This window comes from Trematomus bernacchii, unplaced genomic scaffold (assembly GCF_902827165.1).
Source record: "Trematomus bernacchii unplaced genomic scaffold, fTreBer1.1, whole genome shotgun sequence".
NCBI classification, from domain to species: Eukaryota; Metazoa; Chordata; class Actinopteri; order Perciformes; family Nototheniidae; genus Trematomus; species Trematomus bernacchii.
Genome location: NW_022987332.1, coordinates 2176727 through 2195428, shown reverse-complemented (window position 1 = coordinate 2195428; position 18702 = coordinate 2176727).

Here is an 18702-nt window from a genome sequence, read left to right as displayed (position 1 = left end):
TGCTCAACCAACCGGTCGAATTGGCCTAAAATAGCAATACGACTTTTTCAGAGTTTCAGAGATGTCTTCCAATAAAATATGGTAAATAAATGGCTAGATTCATGGTAATATTACTAAATCTAGTACTGCCTTATGAGTCTCAGAGTGAAAGAGCGATAATAATTTATATAGCACCTTTCATGCATGAAATGCAGCCCAAAGTTGCACACACATGAGCAAGTTAGTCCAACACAGGATATAGACATTTGCTGTTAGGCCAGTTGTTTGTTGTTAGGCCAAACTTTTTATAATGAAAAACACTTTCCATTACTTTTTTCCATTTCTTTTTTGTTTTACAATTATAATTTATTATTCTTTATGAATATATCTGGTTGTATATATTGCTCATCTTCCATAAAAGACATTTTTTTATTTGAGTTTGTGTTTTATTTGAGTTTGATGCATACAAATACTGTACTATATGATGATTGTTGAAAATGCACTTTTGCCAAGGCCAGCTCGACCAGTTGGTATAAAACCAAAACTGTGTGGTCAGTAAAAAAAATAAAAATGGTTTGTGGTTATTTGTCCTATTTGATAAAAAAATGCAAAGAAATAATTTGTCCATAGATTTCTTCCTGGTCTGGCAATTAAAGGGTTAAAATATGATTATTTCTCTGCCCCTAGTTCGTTCCTCGCAGATTCTTCAGTCTCATCAGCCTCATCTTTCCATCAGTCCCAGTCAACGCATCAGCCTCCAGCACACTTTCAGTGTCTGACTCCATAGAGATATTGTCCTGATGCCCATGATCACAAAATGACCCATGTAGAGTCTGAGTGCCACTGACCTCTACATGTCACTTGTTAGTTGCTTTTACCTTAAAGCGACTTACTCAATACTGTAGACAATCCTCACAGGAGCTATTTGGGGTGAAGCCCAGGGACACAACGACATGTTGACTGCAGTGGGGATTGAACCAGCCCCCCCTGATCCGAAGATCAACACACGGTCAGCCACAGCCTCCCTAGCCATATTATGTCTGTCATTAATGTTACATCACCCCTTATAACAATTTTCTTTCCTTTCTTCTCTTTTCTCTTCTCTGGACTGAATTAAAAAGTCCAGTCTTTAAGTAATATTTGAAGTCCTTTTCCTGCACCTTTTTAAGGCTATGTTTGCAATATGTATTCAAAGGTCACTTATTTAAATAAATCAATATCTGAGGTTAGCAAACAGATACTGCCTTTATCTAGAGAGCCAATGACACCCATGAAGAATTGCAAATCTTTTCATCTGCTGTATTAATAAAATTGCCATGTGTTGGCACTGTCAGCCCAGAACATTATACGAAATATATATATATTTTAAAAGGGACCCGTAAGGCTTAATCAATGTTATATATATAGATCTTTATAGAATATGAATATTATAATAAACTTCAACCAAAGTCAATTTCAGGAGTGGTGTTTGACATAGTTTACGTTCAATTTCAACTATTCAACCTTTTTAAATAATTTACTTTAATTTAGAAAAGGTTTTTCTGAGAAAAATGTACTAACAAATTGAAAAACACAAGTTGAATAGGACAATGTGGATTTATTTTCTCTCACCTTGTAATTACACAATGAGAGAATCTATAATACGGCTTTGGACTTCACTCACCAACCATTTTTTTTTTTTTATGTTTTGCATTTGTACTATTTTGTAGTCAATTTGGACAAATATCTTTCGAACTAAAAATATCCTATGATTGCATATGGTGTGAATATGTATACCCTGCTCACTCCGTATTATTTTAGGTACAATTTATATTTTAAATGTAATGAAAAAGCCAACTCAAATAGACTTTAGGATATTGTAAAACAAAAAACTGCTATGTATTCTTAACCCTCCTTTATCTTCACATTTGCTTTACACCCTCTATCCTTGGTGGTCATTTTGACCCCAGGAGTTTAAAGCTCAAGAAAATGATCATATTCAAAATTGTTACCAAAATAGTACTTTATGTTTCTTAGTTGACTATCTAAATATCCATTTAAATAAAACACTACTAGCCATTTTCATTACATTAGCAGCACTAAACTTACCCTGTTTTTCACGTGGGGAGCCGGACCAAGATAACTTTCCATTTTTGGAAAGTAATGTTTCTGCTTGTGTTTGACAGACAACAGGAGCATCTGCATGGGGTATTCAGGGTGGACAATTTGACAGAGGATTTCTCTGAAAGTACAAAAGAAAAGTATTTTATAGTCTTTGCGCTAGTAGTCTAACTACTGAGTCCAAAATGATCAGTCTTCGAACTTAAAAGTATTTGTATTGCTCGTCACATATAGCAGCAAGACAGGCATTGTTGTACCATGGAGGGGACTTTGACAGGAGAGTATCAAGAAGTACACAGTAAAAGTATTTCATAGTATTTGGGATAGTTGTAACTACAACTGATTCGAACTTCATCAGTCTTATGAAAAACGTATGGCCAAAAATAATGTTATCGCTCATCAAAGATAGCAGAAGCTAGTCCTTTGTAAAGGCAAAGAGTTAGAACCTTTATTTTGAAGAGTACAGCGGTGAGGGCCTAAGATATTCCAAAAAATAATATTTAAAAACATTAAAAAAATATATATTTTTTTAAAATATATATTTTTTTAATATTATTTTTGTTATATTTTTCATTAGTTTTACCGAAAAAAAACTTGATTTAATAAAATAACATTTCCAAATAAATAAATCCTTCGAATCTGCCTGTTCAGTCTCTGTTTGAATGTCAGTTACTATAGCGGGCCTCTCTGCGATTCACAGAGGGCCCGCTATAGTAACTGAACGAGAGAGTAATGTCAAATGACAGTACAATTGACCAATCATATCTTCCCTCTAAATGGGTGGGTTTTATTATCGCGGACTTTATGACGAGTTCCACCCGCTGTGAAACTTTTCTTGTTTCCATAGCAACAACAACTTCCTGTCAACAGCGTGAACTCGCCTTCAAAATAAAAGCATGCCAAATTACACTTAAGACATACAACTGCAACGAAAGTAACAAACACAATGCAATATCATTTTCAATGTCAAAGAACACAAATTGGGTTCACAGGTGTTGTTTTGTGTGGTAGAGGGTCGCTGTCATTGATGCGTTTTGCACCCTGGGCCGTTGTTTTGATATTCCGCTGAAGTATACGCTGTGACGTAATAACTCTTTTTTCTTTTTTTTTTTCGAGGGAAGGGGTGGGGGTCAGAGGGCCTAGGTATAAAGCTCACGGCTCGCCACTGTGAGAGAGAGTACCTAAGTTAAAGAACTCAGAAAATAATCTCTTATCGAACTGAGGCTCCAGTAAAACACACTGACTGCGTCTCTACATGGACATCAGTAAGCCGTTTATGAGTATTATCCAGGTTATGATCATATTGGGGATATGGTGTTTACATGAGCACAGAGAGATCGGCTTATTCATGTTCCCTGTTTACATGATAAATACTAGTAACCTGGCATTTCGATGCCTTTTCTCATCTAAACTATTCAGTATTTGTATCTCTCTACCATGACATAAAGACGAAACTCCTCTCCAGAAGTGAGACGCCGCCATCACTGTTAACTGATTAACTGCTACCAGCTGATGACTTACTTTCCTCTTCTTTGAAAAAAATGTTCTTATGTCCATGTTGTCTGGGGGAGAAAACATATCAAACCAAGAGATCGTCAGCTTTGATTTTCGCTGTATTAACCATTTCCTGAACATTTGGTGTGTGTGCCTTACCTCCGCTACCGGCATCGCTTCATACAACAGATCTGAGCTGTCCAACTATGACAACACTCCTTGAACATGCGCGCGCTATGTGAGAATCTGCCTTGGTACAAAGTAGCAGTGAAAACATGGTACGGAGTTTCATTGATTTGGGCATTCTCTCATTCGCAAGTGGAATGGATTTCATTTGATAGTGAAGCACTGACACAGCGCTCTACAAAGTGCGGCGAGTGGATAGACCGATTCACGGACTTTCCGCATAGTAAAAGTGGGGGGGTCTAAACTAATTATTTGAAAAATTGGGGGGGACTTGTCCCACCCTCATATAATGGCTGCGACGCCCATGGATTGATAGAAAAACGAAAGATACTATTTACTTTCTCTCTTTTGAATGATATATTTCCCATCAGATTAAACAGCAAACGGCTGAATAAATAATGTGCATACAATTGCGTGGAGGCTCGTTTTAAGGACACTTTTCAGATCTGTCACAATCTTCGTATTGGAACAAACTTCCGTTTTTGAGTCCACTCTGTTCTGTTCCTCCTTCCTACAGAACAGACAATGACAGGATAATATGTCATTTGTCAGTATAGTCCTATTTTTTAAAACCTTCCCTGTTGTTTAAGTGTCTGATAACCACGAATAGTAAGTGTTAGAAATTAAAATCAATGTTAAACAGCATAATTCAGTCTAAAATATATCGTCAGTTTAAAGCTGTTTTATTGTGGAAAAACCCGGAAGTTCTCAGGAAATCAATGCCAAGCTTTTATTCTGAAAATCCTTTATCCGGTTAGCATGTGACTAAATATTACGTTTTCTGAATGTAAAGTGAAAATGACTTGGAGTGTTATACACCAAATCGTACGGACTTTAACACTACATCGATAGACGTTAAGATATTATTACTGCTGAATATTAAATGAAGGAACAGTTGATCATGGAGTGTTTACACATTACGTGAGTAGCTATGACGTCAGAGGGAGCTACCGTAAATGAGAACCGTGCCATAGAGGCGTTTTTAGGACTTCTAAACTAACGATTACAGCTGTTTATAAGGTATTAAATAGAAAGTCATGACAGAGATAAGGAGGAGAAAATGCTTAAGGAAGTAGGCAGAAAATACCAATGTCGAAATCATCTGTTCTCCCGCGATATCGAACCAAAACAGATGAGAAGGGCGGTCCCACTATCTGCCCAGCGGGAGACAACGAGACGAGGATAAAAACAGATGAGAGACGACGACTCGCTCTCTTTCCTTCGCTGCAGCCCACCCTGAAGACATCACCGGCTTTGTCTCTCCATTACCCATGCTTGTTCTTTAACCACGTTACTTAATTAAACTACCCATTTGAACCTTTTCAGAGACTCCATTAGTCTCGTTATTTTAAGCTCCTCTCCTGGGCGCGAGAACATCGAATACTTCAATATAAGCAATGATATAACAGTAATTATATAACATATGTCAGACACTGTGTTAATTTCAATCAAGCCTAAAAGATTATAATATGTTCAAACTGGCTTCACTCGCTTGAATTGCTCCTTTGAATGTAATGTTCCTCTGTGGTTTCCTACTCAACACATGTTTGTATTGTAATGCCACTCATATTTTATTTTTTATTGTATTTTAAGGTGACATTGAATGCTTTGAAAGGTGCCCTAAAATAAAGTGTATTATTGATCTTATATCTGTGCCTATATCACACTATTAATGTTCCTTATTTTAGACTAGGTTAATCCTGGTGTCAATAGGGAAGATCTGCACTGTTCTCTACATAACATGTTCAGCAGAGCAGGTATTTCTCCTGCCAGATTTGGAACCCCCCCTATCATTTTGTCCAGGATGGTCATAGACTCACCAAAATCATACTGGTGTTTGCTGTTCCCCTCTAGTTTGTGCTCGCAAAAGCATTTTACTCTGGGCCCAGCAGGTGAAAAACTAAAGAGGGGCTTCCAAATCCGGCAGACCAGGTGCTGCCAGATATGGCACCCCCCCTACAACTTTGTCCAGGACAGTCACACTGTCACCAAAATCACACTGGTGTTGCCTGTTCCCCTCTAGTTTGTGCTCACTAAAGCATGTTACTCTGGGACCAGCAGGTGAACAATTATAGGGGGGCTTCCATATCTGGCAGCCAGCCACAACACCTTCTCTGCCGGATATGGAAGCCCCTCTTTAGTTTTGTACCTGCTGGGCCCAGAGTAAAATGCTTTGGTGAGCATAAACTAGAGGGGAACAGGCAACACCAGTGTGATTTTGGTGAAATTGTGACTATCCTGGACAAAGATATAGGGGGGCTTCCAAATCCGGCAGCTACAACACCTGGTCTGCCGGATATGGAAGCCCCTCTTTAGTTTTTTACCTAATGGGCCCAGAGTAAATTTTTTTTGTGAGCACAAACTAGAGGGGAACAGCAAACACCAGTGTGATTTTGGTGAATCTATGACCATCCTGGACAAAGTTGTAGGGGGGGGTGCCATATCTGGCAGCACCTGGTCTGCCGGATTTGGAAGCCCCTCTTTAGTTTTTCACCTGCTGGGCCCAGAGTAAAATGCTTTTGCGAGCACAAACTAGAGGGGAACAGCAAACACCAGTATGATTTTGGTGAGTCTATGACCATCCTGGACAAAATGATAGGGGGGGTTCCAAATCTGGCAGGAGAAATACCTGCTCTGCTGAACATGTTATGTAGAGAACAGTGCAGATCTTCCCTATTGACACCAGTATTAACCTAGTCTAAAATAAGGAACATTAATAGTGTGATATAGGCACAGATATAAGATCAATAATACACTTTATTTTAGGGCACCTTTCAAAGCATTCAATGTCACCTTAAAATACAATAAAAAATAAAATATGAGTGGCATTACAATACAAACATGTGTTGAGTAGGAAACCACAGAGGAACATTACATTCAAAGGAGCAATTCAATCAAGTGAAGCCAGTTTGAACATATTATAATCTTTTAGGCTTGATTGAAAATAACACAGTGTCTGACATATGTTATATAATTACTGTTATATCATTGCTTACTATTCGTGGTTATCAGACACTTAAACAACAGGGAAGGTTTTAAAAAATAGGACTATACTGACAAATGACATATTATCCTGTCATTGTCTGTTCTGTAGGAAGGAGGAACAGAACAGAGTGGACTCAAAAACGGAAGTTTGTTCCAATACGAAGATTGTGACAGATCTGAAAAGTGTCCTTAAAACGAGCCTCCACGCAATTGTATGCACATTATTTATTCAGCCGTTTGCTGTTTAATCTGATGGGAAATATATCATTCAAAAGAGAGAAAGTAAATAGTATCTTTCGTTTTTCTATCAATCCATGGGCGTCGCAGCCATTATATGAGGGTGGGACAAGTCCCCCCCAATTTTTCAAATGATTAGTTTAGACCCCCCCCACTTTTACTATGCGGAAAGTCCGTGAATCGGTCTATCCACTCGCCGCACTTTGTAGAGCGCTGTGTCAGTGCTTCACTATCAAATGAAATCCATTCCACTTGCGAATGAGAGAATGCCCAAATCAATGAAACTCCGTACCATGTTTTCACTGCTACTTTGTACCAAGGCAGATTCTCACATAGTGCGCGCATGTTCAAGGAGTGTTGTCATAGTTGGACAGCTCAGATCTGTTGTATGAAGCGATGCCGGTAGCGGAGGTAAGGCACACACACCAAATGTTCAGGAAATGGTTAATACAGCGAAAATCAAAGCTGACGATCTCTTGGTTTGATATGTTTTCTCCCCCAGACAACATGGACATAAGAACATTTTTTTCAAAGAAGAGGAAAGTAAGTCATCAGCTGGTAGCAGTTAATCAGTTAACAGTGATGGCGGCGTCTCACTTCTGGAGAGGAGTTTCGTCTTTATGTCATGGTAGAGAGATACAAATACTGAATAGTTTAGATGAGAAAAGGCATCGAAATGCCAGGTTACTAGTATTTATCATGTAAACAGGGAACATGAATAAGCCGATCTCTCTGTGCTCATGTAAACACCATATCCCCAATATGATCATAACCTGGATAATACTCATAAACGGCTTACTGATGTCCATGTAGAGACGCAGTCAGTGTGTTTTACTGGAGCCTCAGTTCGATAAGAGATTATTTTCTGAGTTCTTTAACTTAGGTTTGATTGATTGATTGAAAAGTTTATTAACAGCTTGTATATTGGGTACAGTACAGTACAGCTCAAAACATACAATTGTTAAGGGGATGCAGACCAGAGAAAGACTTTCGTCTTGTTTACATCAGGGTCCCCCATTTCCAATTCATCATATCATTTAAGACATATAAGACATATTTGACATACAGATGGCTTATTTACAATTTACATACAGGTGGTTTTTTACATACAGATGGCTTATTTACAATTTTCCTTTTAGATTTCGTTCTAATACATCCTAACCGGACATTTAAGACATACCAAGTCTACAGATATACAGTTAGTAACAGAGTCTAAAATGCGAGTATATACATAGATGGGGGGGGGGAAGCTGTCCATTGTACGACAGGTTGAGATTTGTACCATTACCGGGGCCAGTTTTGCAATGCTTTCCCCCGAAGGTGCTCTTTAAGAGAGGTTTTGAAGGTAAGTATAGTTTTACTTTCCTTTACAGTTGTGGGAAGAGCGTTCCACCTTGATGTGGCATAATTGCGAAACGTGTATTCCCCTTTTTTTGTGCCAAATCTGGGTTTTACATGATTTGTGGAGCTCCCTCTGGTGTTATGATCATGGTATTCCTTGACCTTTGGGAAGAATTTTGACATGTACATGGGTACCATAGAGGTGTAGTGGATCTTGTAGACCAGGCCCATTGCAAGTAGCTGTACTCTGTCATCTACTCTAAGCCATCCTAGGTTGTCAAAGTGGGCAGAGGTGAGGTGGGTTCTAGATGAAAGGTCAAGCAGTAGTCTGACCAGTTTATTTTGCGATGTTTGAAGTTTTATTTTTAGCGCCTTGGAGGTGCTATGGTACCATGACGTGCAAGCATAGTCATAGTACCCTTGAATGAGTGCTCCTGCCAGAGTTTTCAGGGTGTTTTTGTTTACCAGAGAGGAGATCCGGTATAGGAATCTAGTTCTTTGATTGACTTTTTTTATTACATTGGATGCCATTTTGTCACAGGAGAGGTTTGCCTCAAGAATAGATCCTAGGTATGTAATTTCCTTCTTACTTGTGACAATAATGTCACCCACTGCAACTGAGAAGTCGTCGGATTTGCTGAGATTATGTTTCGAACCGAAGAGAATGGACTCTGTTTTACCCAGGTGTAATGATAATTTATTATCGGCGAGCCAGGTGCAGATTCTGCCGAGCTCGGAGCTGAGGGTTTTTTCAACCTGCAATCTGCTCCTGTCAGAGACCAGCAGGGCTGAGTCGTCCGCGAACAGGAACAAGTTGCAGTCACATGCTGATGACATGTCATTTGCATAAATTAGGAACAGTAACGGACCTAATATGCTTCCTTGTGGAACACCACAGCTCACTGGGAGGGGGGGGGACAGAGTACCGTTTACCTCCACCATCTGTTCTCTCCCCTCCAGGTAGGATTGCATCCAGCTCACCGATAGTTTATCAAAACCAATTGCTTTTAGCTTGTCAATCAGAATGGGGTGATTGACAGTGTCGAAAGCCTTTTGTAGGTCCAGCATCACCATGCCGCAGTATTTACCCTCGTCCACCTCTTGTTTGATGTGGTCGTTCAAATAAAGAAGGCATGTGTCAGTGGAGTGGGATGTTCTAAAGCCAGATTGAAATTCATAGATTAGTTTCTTTTCTGCGAGGTACTTTTCGACCTGTTCATATACTATTTTTTCCATGACTTTCGAGATGGAGGTAAGTATAGAAACAGGGCGGTAGTTGCCTGGGTCCAATTTGCTGCCCTTTTTGTGCAGGGGGGTTACTCTTGCAATTTTGAAGTCTTTGGGTACTTTTCCCTGTTTTATGGAGAGGTTAATTATGTGAGCTATGACTGGTGAGATGGCGGTTGCTGTGTCTCTGAGGAATTTGGAGGGGATATTGTCGTGGCCAGTGGCCTTGTTAGGTTTGAGGGCGCTCAGTTTAATGAGTACCTCTGCTGTTGTTACCCTTGCTAGACTGAAATCATCTTTGCGTACCCCTAGGTTTTTGTAGTAGGTCATGATGTGATCTACTCCAAAAAGCCCTGAGTGGGAGGGTAATTTATTTACAAGAGTTGTGGCTATGTTTGTGAAAATAATGTTCAAGTACTTGGCCACATCCAGTTTGTCTGTGATGAGCCTGTTATCTGTCTTTATGTTTACGTTTGAAAATCTCGTTTTGAGTTTTTTACTGCAGCCAAGCTGGTTATTGAGTAATTTCCAAAGTTCACGGGGTTTATTTTTGTTTTCCTCAGTTTTGTCATTGATGAAATTCTTTTTGGCAGTTTTGATCATGGAGCTTACGTCATTTCTTAGTCTGTTTCTTTCAATTTTTAGTTCAGTCACGTGGGCCTGGAGTTCACTGCTCGTGCTTTTGGAAAGCATTGACTGACTTTTATGAAACTCAGAGCATTTTTTGTCTCTGGTTTTCATGGCGGTCAGTATGCCGGAGTGCATCCACGGCTCAGCGCGATTTTTTACCCTGGTTGTTCTTAGGGGGGCCAAATCATTGAGTATTGCAGAGAATTTGTTTTTGAAACCAAGCCATGTTTCTTCAACTTGTGTACCACTGAGCTCATCTGACCAGTCCAGGCTCTCCAGTTCTAGGTTAAAGGCCTCGCTAGAGTAGTTTTTGAGGTCTCTAGATATGACTGTTTTGTGACAGCCGGCCTTTTGTTTTAGCTTTTTGCGGGTACAGAATATCATATAATGATCACTTAAACCGCATGCTATAACCCCTTTACTGGAGATCCTGGACCTGTCAGAGGTCAGAATGAGATCAATGGTAGTTTGTGTTGTTTCACATACCCGGGTGGGTTGGGTGATTAACTGGCTGAGGCCGTGCAGATCACAAATCCTACTGAAGGACTTGAAGACGGACGTGTCTTTACGTTGCATATCCGTGTTCCAGTCTCCAATAATAATTGTCTCTACATCCCCCACATCAGCCAAACACCCATCTAATGTATCATAAAAGTCACTCTGTTCCGGTGGTCTATAGATTGTCCCGACTATTACAGATTTAGCATTGTCAAAAAGAATTTCAACCCACACAGATTCAATATTTTCATGATGCAGGTCAGTACGGTTTTTGAAATTGGTGTCTTTATGTATGTACATGCAGACACCACCTCCATTCACGTTCCTGTCCCTTCTCACTACAAGATAATCTTCAATTTCAATCTCTGAATCTGTAATGGAATTGTCCAATTTGGTCTCAGAAAAGCATAATATGCTTGCCTTACCGTTCATGAACAGTTGCCTGAGTTCAGCCAGTTTGTGTCTCAGGCTGTTAGTGTTCAGATGAAAAATATGTAGTCCATTTTTGTTGTTTAAATGCATAATGTCGTCAGCTTGAAGATATTTGTCTTTGTCCGTTACAGCAAACGGCTTGCGGCCTGCCGTGGTGCTTGGAGCGGTGGGGTGGTGGGGGGAGGGAGGCTCCGTTGTAGCTTTAGCCGTCGATATGCTAGCAGGGTGGCTAACAACATGGTGGATATTTGTTCCCTCGGATCTCGGTTCTCTTCCTCTCGTCACTGCCTCATGCGTGTCTGTCTGCCGAGGCGTCCCCGGGGGAATGTCGAAGTCTCCGTTGATTCCTCGGTCTCCGCTGTCTCCATGGTCTCTGTTGTCGTCGCGTAGTTGTTGCTGTAGCGGAAGAGATGCTAGTTGTGATGCTAGTTGTGATGCTAGCTCCTCGAGCATGCAGGAATGGCTTCTTGTCTGCACCGGGCCCGGATTCAGATGGATGTCTCCCGCTAACAATAAGACCAAGACGATCATACTTCTTCGGTCTAGTTTGCCTGACGGGGGTAAGTACTTTCGCGTCGGGTTTGCAGTTAATAATGCATGAATGCTTGCACTTCCAAAAGCGAGGTGTTTCCTTTCCCAGCCGTTGAGAAGGTAAAAGTCATTGTGGTTCATTTTATCCCTGCTTTCACTACTCTCCTTCTCTAAGTGATGTTGCCTCATTGATGAGTTGAGGTAGGAGTCCATAATCCATATTGTCAGGAGGATGAAATATGTAAAAAATCGTGAGGAATAACCTCCAAAGCGGGAGCTCTCGAAAATGCGACCACTCATAGCGAAACCGGAGGTACTCTCTCTCACAGTGGCGAGCCGTGAGCTTTATACCTAGGCCCTCTGACCCCCACCCCTTCCCTCGAAAAAAAAAAAGAAAAAAGAGTTATTACGTCACAGCGTATACTTCAGCGGAATATCAAAACAACGGCCCAGGGTGCAAAACGCATCAATGACAGCGACCCTCTACCACACAAAACAACACCTGTGAACCCAATTTGTGTTCTTTGACATTGAAAATGATATTGCATTGTGTTTGTTACTTTCGTTGCAGTTGTATGTCTTAAGTGTAATTTGGCATGCTTTTATTTTGAAGGCGAGTTCACGCTGTTGACAGGAAGTTGTTGTTGCTATGGAAACAAGAAAAGTTTCACAGCGGGTGGAACTCGTCATAAAGTCCGCGATAATAAAACCCACCCATTTAGAGGGAAGATATGATTGGTCAATTGTACTGTCATTTGACATTACTCTCTCGTTCAGTTACTATAGCGGGCCCTCTGTGAATCGCAGAGAGGCCCGCTATAGTAACTGACATTCAAACAGAGACTGAACAGGCAGATTCGAAGGATTTATTTATTTGGAAATGTTATTTTATTAAATCAAGTTTTTTTTCGGTAAAACTAATGAAAAATATAACAAAAATAATATTAAAAAAATATATATTTTAAAAAAATATATATTTTTTTAATGTTTTTAAATATTATTTTTTGGAATATCTTAGGCCCTCACAGAGGGCCTAGAGGGCCCTGACGGCTCGCCACTGCTCTCTCAAAAATGGTAATGTGCATTATGTTTTAATTATACTTCTTATCATTCAGAAGCTTTTTGTGTGTGTTTATGTTTTACTGAGTGCTTATAGGCTATTTCCATCCCAGTATTCAGTTAACTATTTATTTTCTGTGCACATTACATAGACTAGCTAATATTCTACCTACTGCTTGGGACTTTGAGTCTTCAAAATGTCCAATGTCACAGACTGGGACTTACTTTAGAGTCAGTTGTATTTACATTCAGTATGACTTGTTATGATTCAATGTGAAAGAGTATACTGCTCAATAAATAATTATCACTTCACCACCTCTCTTGACATCTAGGCACTTGAGAGTGAGTCAGAGGCAGAATACAGGGACATTGGAGAGAGGTCCATTGCTGAGGTGAGTGATGAAAGGGAAATGACAGTTGAGAGTAAATTGTGATGTGGACTCTCATCCCAGGATTTTAAGGAAATCAGTGGGGATATTGAACAGGAAACATTTCAGTCAAGGGGCATCATATGACCAATATAGACAGAAGAGCAACATTTATTTGAACATTTAAGTCAATGATACCATTCCTAGGTGAACTTAACATCTGTATGGAGTCAGATCAGTCTCAATATTAATAAATGCTCACAGAAGGATTCACAAATGTATTTTGCGATTTATATATAAATGACTCTCCACAACAATATCTCTCAATGCACTCACAAATATTTATTGTTTAATATAAATGTACAAAAAATGGGCATTTAAACTGCTTTTTATTAATTCAAAGACAGCTCTGAATTAATAATCAAATATGTTTTCTTTCTTTACTACTGGATGAAATTACAAAATGTACCCATCATTTTCCTCATGCTAGTATAGCCACATAAAAGTATCAAACCACCTGTTAAAATGCACCAGAATACAGGAAATCTATTTTTTTTTTTCACCCCCCGTTAAAAATGTCCCCCCCACATTCAGGATGCTTCCTACGCCCATGTATCAATCAGGATGTTACTGATGTGGCGCGGAGTGATATTGTGTATGTAAGCCCGCATCTAGTACGCATGTATGTACCATGGCTAAAGACCTGTTTGGTAAATAAAGATGTCTCATAGAAAGGTCTACGGATACCTTATTACACTGCATGACCTGCGGTCAATTATATAGGATAAAGGACTATTATGGTGTCAGAAGTCGGTCCAGTTCGTCATTTTGCCGGAGGTAAACAGATGAAAGTTTTGCTAGCCTAAAGCCAAGCTAACAGGTGCTGTCCCCAGAGAGCGGGAGTCGCTATTTTTTTTTAAAGAAAGAAAAAAGAGAGAGATAGATCGATTCAAATTATCATCCCCACTGGTACTCACTGGCAACTTGGGAGAAAACTGGCGACGATGGGATCTACGCTTCCAAACATAGCCAGGGGGGAGGGGGCTTGCCGTGCCTACACGCATTTGCGGCTCAGTTGAAGCTCCCTCCGCAAGATGCGGCTCCCTCCGCGAGGTGAGGCCTCCTCCGCGAGGTGAGGCCCCACTGCGTGGGGAGCTAGTGAACAGTCAACAGGGGGGGGCAGGTAGCCTCGCTGCAGGGGACACAGTGGACCTCTGTCGCCTGTCAGCGCAACTTCAATGATGCCGTTTAAAAACACATTAAGGGCGGTGCCGGCCGTGAGCGAACCGAGCTGGCCGTCAACGGCCCTTGACGACCGGTCGTTCTGTGATTCTCCAGATTCTAGGGGGTGCTGCAGCACCCCCAGCACCCCTACTTCCCGCGGCTATGCTTCAAAATCTACATGACCGTTCGCGAGTGGTGCAGACGGTGAGGACAGGAAGATTAAGATTGTAGGGCCATACCTATATAAGGTATATTTATACGTTTCTGTTTTCAAAATACCAAACAGATCATGCATTTTAGCCATGCCTCATTTCGCTCTATTTGCTGTTCTCCAGCCCTGTTTTTGCAGGGGGCTGATTCTGTGAGCTGCATCTGACCACGCCCCCCTGCAGGAGAGGGGAGCGCGCTCTGATCAGCTGCTGGGCTGTCAGAAGAGGGGGGAGATCTCCGTCCTCCGTGTTTTATTATATTATTATATAGAGTCGTTATTCATTTGTTTTAAAGCTCAATACATAACAAAGAAGACCTTTGCCCGGCACTTTTCTAATTTTGTCCGGAAGATTTCAACTTTAAGAGTAATTTAGTTTTGTGTTGAGCTTTGGTTTGAATAAACCTTTTTTTGTTAAAACCTGTGTGAGTCGTGCATTTGAGTTCAAACCCGTTTATTCAGTCGTAACAGTTGGCACCTAGGTTCGTAGGCCCATTCCCTGTGACCAAAGTAATTAACCCTGTCTCTGTCCGCCTCCCCAGGTCTCTGAGGGTTCATCCCACTTTCCATGTGGGACAACTGAAGCCTGTAAAGCAGGGGTGTCAAACTAAATTTCATCCCGGGCCACATCAGCATTATGGTTGCACTCAAAGGGCCGGTTGTAATTTATATAAATATACATATGTAAATATATAATATATAGTAAATAATGTATTACATTACATTGTTGGCCCTGCATTGGATTATTATCAGATCTGGTAATATCTTCCTAAATAACTACGTCTGAAAGCAGAAGTCTAGGGCAAATAATTGAAAGTAAATATTCAACAATTACACCAATTGTATTGTATATTATATTCTTTGCAAGCTCTTGCGGGCCACATAAAATTAGGTCGCGGGCCGGATTTGGCCCCCGGGCCTTGAGTTTGACACCCCTGCTGTAAAGGAAAGCCCCATGGTTCCCGCAGCCAAACCCCCTCCACCCCCCCGAATGCTCGACGGCGGCCTGGTCTATACGGTCAAGCGCCTGTTGGCGGTCCGGAACAGAGGCAAAGGGAGACAGTTCCTGGTTGACTGGGAGGGTTATGGACCAGAAGAATGCTCCTGGATCCCATCAAGATTTGTCGAGGATCAAACTCTCATTAATGACTTTTTTCGCCAGCACCCTCAGGTTCCTGGGCCGTCAGGCGTCGTCCCTAGAGGGGGGAGTACTGTCATCTCTCGCAAATTATGTTGGTTTAGTGTTTTTGTCTTTGTCTAGTGATTTTCCCCTTTATTTTTGAATAGTAACCTTCCCTCTCGTTTCAGATACTCCAGGCTCGTCTCAATACCCCTCCTCGACTCCTCTCTTCCCCTCCTCCGGGACTTGACCCGGAAATCGATCAAGACACGCCATGTTGAAGGACGTCCCAATAGCTGAAATGCACACGGAGGAGTCGAGGAGGGGTGAGGGAGGAGGGGTGCAGGAGGAGACGAAAGGGAGGATACACGAGAGCAGACTACGCGGAAGTGTTTTCACTACTCGCGTATAAAAGCCCCGCCCCCACCTTCACAGCTGGTCGATTTCAACACAGGAAAACGGAGAACTGGAAGAATGAGTGGAAAAGCGTCACATAAATGTATAAGTGCTCACAGCTCCGTGGAAATTATTATGTGCAATTCATTTCTTAAGGTTATACTAACAATTTAAGTCATGTTTAATGATCTTGAACGTCACTAAAACATAGCTATTAAGAAAGCTATTTCATAAATGGCTAGATCTTGATAAATAACAATTATTTGTTTTGTTTTGTGTTAAAATATTGAGTAGTTAAATGATTTAAAATGCACAGTCCTGAATGTGGGTTTGTGGTGAATGTGGGGATCTACAGGACACACATGTTCAGAGTAAAGGCTTTCACATTATTATAATTATAATTTTATTGAAATGTACATTTTACACCAAAACGGAACACAAAAGCAGGACCAACCATCATACATTGAATTCCTTGACTAACAAGAGAAAGATTCATAATTTAAATACATATTTAACAACAAATGGGCCGGTTCTAAAGGTTATTCAGTTAAGCCCGATGAGAGGGGATACAGCTGTGCACATGTCATCATTAACAGACGTCGTTTAAGAGTGACGTTTGAGTGAACGAGGACATCCCAATTAATACCTGAGGACTCCTCTGTCCTCGCGTCTCCTCCTCGTGTCTCTCGCTCGCATCTTACGGAGGCAGAGCTAAGATGCAAGGAAGGGACGAGAGTGAGGGAAAGGAGGAGTCGAGGAGGGGTATTGAGACGAGGCTTCTGACCTCCCTTCCTTGTGTGTCTCCCACTCCTGTGATTGTCGACCCCGCCCCTGATTGTTTCCACCTGTTTGTTCCAATACGAAGATTGTGACAGATCTGAAAAGTGTCCTTAAAACGAGCCTCCACGCAATTGTATGCACATTATTTATTCAGCCGTTTGCTGTTTAATCTGATGGGAAATATATCATTCAAAAGAGAGAAAGTAAATAGTATCTTTCGTTTTTCCGCTTAGAAAACTAGGCGAACGCTCAATACAGGCGATGACGTCACCTTTGCTCGTCCCCGCGAACAGGGCTTCAATCTACGGCAAGGCTTCAATCTACGGCATAACACCTGTACCGAAGTGGGCCGGTCGGACAATTCACTAGTACCCCCCCCCCCTCGTTGACAATTGACTAGCGGTACCGAGTTGGGCCGGTCGGCCGGTCGAGTTTCCCGGGCTGATTTTTAGTCCCAGTCCGCCCCTGCACTATACTACACCCTTAAGGTCTAATTATTGGACAATCCCCCCCCCCCCCCCCCCCCCCCTCCCCCCACCTCCACACAGAGCCCCCAAACATTAGAGATGGGCGAGTCCTGATTCATCCGGATCATTAACCCGGATCCTAGAAATGAGCTGGTCGTGACGAGTCTCCCCTCTCCATTAACCCGAGTCCTTGAGTCCCACACTTGCTGTGACGTACAAATTAAAACTATAAATTGCGTCACTCGCTACTCTCTTTATAACATGTAAAATCACATTACAACGTACCCCAGTCCATCTGCCTACCCTTTAGCAAGTATACAGGATAGCTGCCTGCCAGAAGTTATCGTTTGGCTCAGGGGAGGGGACGCGGATCAGTGAAACTTCCTGCAGACTCGTGGGGACTCAGAGGAGCCGACGGCTCCTAACCGTAATAGCATAGCAGATCCAGCAATCCATACTCGTCATGTGCACGAGCATAGCCCCTCCTCCAGCACCCGGCTCCCGCGCTATCAACAGCAGACTCGCAGTCAACAGCAGACTCGCAGACTCGCAGATTCGCAGACTCGCAGATTCGCAGATTCGCAAATCCTGACTCGCTGCAACACACAGCAGAGCAGACTCGTGCGGACTCGGAGCCGTAACCATATAGCAGCAGATCCAGAGATCCAGCAGACTCGTCGTCATGTACGAGTCAACAGCAGACTCAGATTCGCAAATCCTGACTCACTGTGCGCAACACACAGCAGAGCAGACTCGTGCGGACTCGGAGCCGTATATAGCAGCAGATCCAGAGATCCAGCAGACTCGTCCTCATGCACGAGTCAACAGCAGACTCAGATTTGCCAAATCGCAAAATAACCCTTTTTTTTGTGATCAACATTTTTTATTAAAGCAAAATACACTGTGTAGCGGAGGTTAATATAACGTCAGTTTAATAGATAGATAGATAGATAGATAGTACTTTATTGATCCCAAATTGGGAAATTGTTGTTGTTACAGCAGCATAAAAGGCATTTTACAATAAAACAAAACTACAAAATATACAAGAATAGAAAGAAAAATAAAATAAAATATAAAATATAAAATATACATGTCGAAATAGAAAATATACATGCAGATATTATATATATATATATATATATATATATATATACAAATATATATATATATTCAAAATATATGGAATAATAATATGCTCGTGAAATGCATCAACTTTTCGGTTTCACCGATAGGATTTCTACGGTCTTGGTGATGCTGACTCATATGACTCAAATGACTCGTATGATCCGGATCTCTTCAATGACTGACTCAGAAGACCCTGAGTCCGTAAAAGGATCCGGATTTGCCATCTCTACCCCACATATACAATCCCAATGTAACCCCTGCTGATACTACTTGTTTACTTTCACTTACGTACGATTTCGAATATAGGACTTTTAC